General features: G+C 57.6%; 1 long non-coding RNA gene across 1 annotated transcript; it reads right to left on the bottom strand.

The window, feature by feature from the left end:
- Positions 1–1,501: 1,501 nt before the first annotated feature.
- LOC128091808 (uncharacterized) lies at positions 1,502–4,164 on the bottom strand. The gene is made up of 3 exons (XR_008211515.1): positions 3,261–4,164; positions 2,916–3,025; positions 1,502–2,289 (listed from the first exon to the last, which is right to left on the bottom strand). It is a non-coding gene; the product is annotated as an uncharacterized LOC128091808 (long non-coding RNA).
- Between the last annotated feature and the right edge of the window lie 576 nt (positions 4,165–4,740).

Genomic DNA, 4,740 nt, shown 5'->3' with positions numbered 1-4,740 from the left:
TGCGCCTGCCGGCACCCTGCAGAAAGGGGAGAGATCCCAGCAGGAGCAGCCCACCAGCAGCGCTCCTGCCAAGAAAAGGAAGCTGCCGCCCCGCGGGGAAAGAGCAGAGAGGAAAGGCCGCAAACAGCCGTGCCAAGCAAAGCTGTCTGGGGCCGGAGCAGGAGCCAGCGAGCTGCGCAATCACCTGCAGCAATGCATCCAGGCCGTGCACCCGCTGGGGCAGAGGGTGACTGCGGTGGGCCCGGTGCGCCAGCCACCCTCTGTGCAGCCCCAGCCCTCAGCCAGCGCTGGCCCTGCTGCCCTCCAGCCCCAAGACAGCCATGCGCACAAGGCAGAACCAACAGCTCCAGGCAGCACGGTGCAGGAGGAGGGTGCTGCCAAGGAGGCGACGCCGAGCTGCCCGCGCCCGTCCCCGCAGAGGAGCTCGGCGCTGCAGAGGGACCCACCGCCACCACCACCACCACCAGCGCTGCACCAGCAGCAGCCTCAGCCCCGGCGCCCCGTGGACTTTGTGCCCTGCGTGGGGCCGCAGGCGGGTGGCGGTGTAATACCGCTGGTGATGGAGGAGTCGCTGCCCATCACAGCCGAGCAGCGGCCCGAGCGGGAGCGCATGAAGAACCTGGCCCAGGAAGAGCGGCAGCGGGCGGCCCAGCAGATGAAGATCGGCCCCGTGCAGTTCCTGGTGCAGCGGGAGATAGACATGGCCATCGCCGACCAGTACGGCTACCCGTAACCCTGCGCTCCTCGCCGGCCCGCAGCACCAGGCAGCAGCGGCAGCGTTCCAGGGGCCCTGCCAGCGGCCCCATCTCTCCCCTCCACAACCAAGCCGTCCTCCGAGTCAGCACAGCAGTGGGATGGGACGTCTGGGAGCACAGCTGTGGTGGGACTGGAATTTTAGCATTACTGTTGTTTCTGTTTCTCCTTGTAATCTAGGATAGGTTATTACAAGCTTTGCATTCCATTTGCTACGTCCCTCTGCCTGCAGTCATTTGCGCCGTGTCACAGCCCCCAGCTCCCCATGCCTGCCTCCGGAGCAGGACGGGCACCACGGATGGCCCATGGTGTCCCTCAGCTGCCACCAGCAGCCCCAGCCCTCCTCTCTCCCTGCAGTCCTTTGTGCAGCTGGATGCAGAGGGTGTTTCACAGAGCTCCCTGCGCTGCCCAGTGCCGTGAATTGCCGTGCGGATGGGCAGCAGGCAGGGCAGATGGAGGGGAATGGCCCCGGCTCACTATGGCCAGAAGAGACTCCAGCAGGGGCAGTTCCTGTGGAGAGATGAAGCAGGGGCAGCAGGGACTGCTGTGCAGACAGACATAAAGATACCACCCATGCCATGGCTCTTCCGCGCCCACCTTGTTTACAGCACCATTTAGCATTCCCCCCCCCACTAATATTTATAATAGTTAGCTCAAAAAATCCAGATGGTTTTTAAATATTGTTTTTAATTAAAAGACAACCCTGCAGCCAGTGCTGTCAATATTTTTCACTGGACTGGGAGCTCCTCCTAGCAGTGAATTCTCTCTCTGTACCATTGCTTCTGCAGCAGTTACTGTTTGCCTCCACATCCCTCTGGGGTCCCTGCATGTGTCCCTTTCTGGAATCTTACTTCTCATTGGGAAACACCCTCACACCTTTCCTCTTTGCTTTTGTGTATGGAACACCTGTAATTTGTTCTCCTTTGCATGAACTTTATTACAACCTTTGGGCTGTAATACCCATGACAACGAAAACACAACTTGCGTTTTAAAGTGACGCTGCTGTGTTTTGTACCAATGTCCAGATCAGTGCTCCTTTGGTCTCTGAGGTAGGACATAATAACCGGTCCTGAGGTAGGGTGAAGGGGAGCGGCGTGAAGCTGTGTGCGTTCCCTGCTGGGGGGCCGTGCTGGCGGCGGGGGGTTGGTTTGCTTTTTCTTGGCAGGGTGGGCAGGAGCTCTGGGTTAGAGGAGCATCCCGACAGCACGCCTGGGATCAGCAGCTCTGCCACAGGAGGAGGTGAGGCTGCACGCGGAGCTGCAGGAGAGGAAGGGGAGGAGGTCTCGGCCCAGCTCTGGACGGTGCTCTGCAGCACTGGGCAGCTCGATCCTGGCTCAGCAGTGGGATCACGCGAGGAGCGGGGGAGGCAGGGAGGGCACTGCCAAACACAGCTGGGGTGTCTCTGTGCAGTTTTGCCTCCCCGGGAGGAACCCAGAGCTTCCCGGTTTGTTTCTGCTCCTGTAGCATTTGTATGCAGTGGGAGCATAAGGTTCTGCTGCCTTCTTCTTCTTCCGGCCTTTGGTATCTTCAGGGGGGCTGCAAGAAAGAAGGGGAAAGAGTTAGAGAGTTTAGATTGGACGTATGGAAGAAGTCTGTTACAATAAGGGTGGCACTGCAGCACAGACACTGACAGACCCTAGGGATCTCTCAAGCCCTGAGCACTGTGTGTCAGGGCCTGGGGATAGATGGGATGGAGGGCGCCATCCCTGCCCCGTACCAGGGGGACCATTGCCACCCGCAGAGCTTCCCTCATGCTTTGGACAGCTGTGCAGAGGAGGAGGGTCTCGAGGTGTCCTAGGGATGTGATCAGCTCTGACATCCTCCAGTGATCAATAAAGCCCTCAGCAGAGCCACACTCTGTGTCTGCGTCCCCATGCTCAGCAGGGGCTGTTCGTGTCTGCTCCTGCCTGGCAGAGGCCACCTCTACGTGGTGGGAGGGGTCCCCAGCTCCATACCCCACACCCCATGTGCTGCACCCATGGGCCTCTCCATCCCTTCTGTGCTGCCTGCTCCAAAAAGGACACAGCTCCCCATGCTGCCAAGCAGCCCCAGTACCCTCCCTCTGCTCTCTCCCAGTCCCTCCTTCCAGTTCCTCCCAAACCCTTCAAATCTCCTCTCTGATGACCAATGACGCCCTCTGCTGATTAGCAAAGCCCTCTGACCTCACTGAAGATCCCTGATCATCAGTGGAGCCCTCTGACAGCCAACGAAGCCTTCAGTGACCGCTGACGCTCCCTGGTGGCAAATTGAGCCCCCGATGATCAGCGGGCTGCTGTATCACATGCAGGAAAGGGAAGTGAAGGGCGAGAAAGAATATTTTGACATCATTTGGTAGACAGCATGGTTTGCTCATCACAGAATAAAGATTTGTGTGGATTCAATTAAGCACCGAATTTGGAGAGAAGTGTGACTGCACCACACCTGTGTGCGCTGCCCGCTGCCTGGGACCGGCTGCCTGATTCTAAGCCCTCCTCCAAGAGGCTCAGCTGCTCCTCAGCGATGCCGACCCGCTCCTCGTGGAGCTGCTGCTGGCCGGGCACTCGGACTCCGCTTGGCTGGGCTGCACTGCAAAGACACTGGGTCACAATCCAGGCTGGGGACTGCGATGGCTGCTGGGCTCACGTCAGCATCTTCAGCAGAGCCAGGAGAAACGAGGGCGGGACGGTGGATGAGCTCCTTATCCCCATCACTGTTGTGCTGTGGAAGGCAGCCATCAGACCTGCAGCGATTCGTGCTTCCTGAGAGCTCGGCACTGAAGGAAGCACTCAGTGCACCACACTGGGCCTGGGTCAAAACCACTGAGATTCACCTAGGAATGAGCAGATACACGGGGTGAGTGTCAAGTGTGCAAGTAGGCCACGCCACTGGGCTGATAACCAGAAGCTCGGTAGCACTTACAGTCCTGTGTCTGACTGCATTCCGTATCTCCAACCACGTCCTTGCCCCAGATCGGGGGGGTGGACAGTCCATTCCTGGGTGGCCCACTGCGCAATGCAAAGAGTGAGCCCCCGGCACACAGCCCAACTATCTGTGCAGATGTTCAGGATGCCATCACCGGGTCCCTCGCTCACAACCATCCACACGGCTCGCAGTTCTGCCCGTTGCCTGCTCTGACCATCCCCCTCGTCCAACCAGATCGTCTCGCTGCAAGGATCGTACGCTGCTGCTCTCCACTCGCTCGGGTTGCCCTTGCTGGACCCATCTGTGCACCAGGCATCTTCAGGGATCGGATATTTTCCCTCCTGAACGGGACTCTGCTCTGGTGGAGCGACCAGTCTTTCTTTTGCTGCATCACTCCCTGAAGCTTTGGAGACAAAAGTCAGTTGAAAGACTAGAACAACACAGAGCAGGAGGGGGAAGTGCAAGTGCTCGCCCAGAGACAGAAAAAAGGTTGATTCAAGTATTACAGTATGACAATCATGCACTGCAATTCAAGTATTACAGTATGACAATCATGCACTGCAAATACTCCAGTCAAGTGAAAATCTGCAGTCAGTACAGGAAGCCTGAGGTTTCAGCATTCGCAACAGAAGCCAGCTAACAGAAGCACTGCGGGAGCTGCATCTGCCTGTGCCCCTTCTCTCATGAAGCCCAACACCAAACATTTGTGCTCAGCTGCTACTTTAAAACACCACAGTCACTGTTCCAACAGCCCTCCTGCTACCTCTTCCATCAGAGCTGTGCCTGCAGACCCCAGGCAAGGCCGGGGTGCTCTGCCTTATCCAGAATAACAAAAACATGCAACGGCAGCAAGAGAAGAAGTTTGCACCTGCAACGCCCTGCCCATTTCTCTCTTCTGCTATTTGGTGCACTGCCAATACATGACCAGCCCCACCACTCCAATTTTTCTTTCTGAATTAGCAATAAGGCAAGCAAGTGGGAAGCAAAGGCATCTGGCAGCGATGCCAGTCAGCTCCTGCAAAAAGCAGCTCACCTCATACTTGGGGCCAAGTGAGAAACAGAAACACCCCGACCTGTTCCTGATCA

The sequence above is a fragment of the Tympanuchus pallidicinctus genome, unplaced genomic scaffold (assembly GCF_026119805.1).
Source record: "Tympanuchus pallidicinctus isolate F22 unplaced genomic scaffold, pur_lepc_1.0 scaffold52, whole genome shotgun sequence".
In the NCBI taxonomy this organism is placed as follows: Eukaryota; Metazoa; Chordata; class Aves; order Galliformes; family Phasianidae; genus Tympanuchus; species Tympanuchus pallidicinctus.
This window is presented reverse-complemented; position numbering and strand designations above follow the sequence as displayed.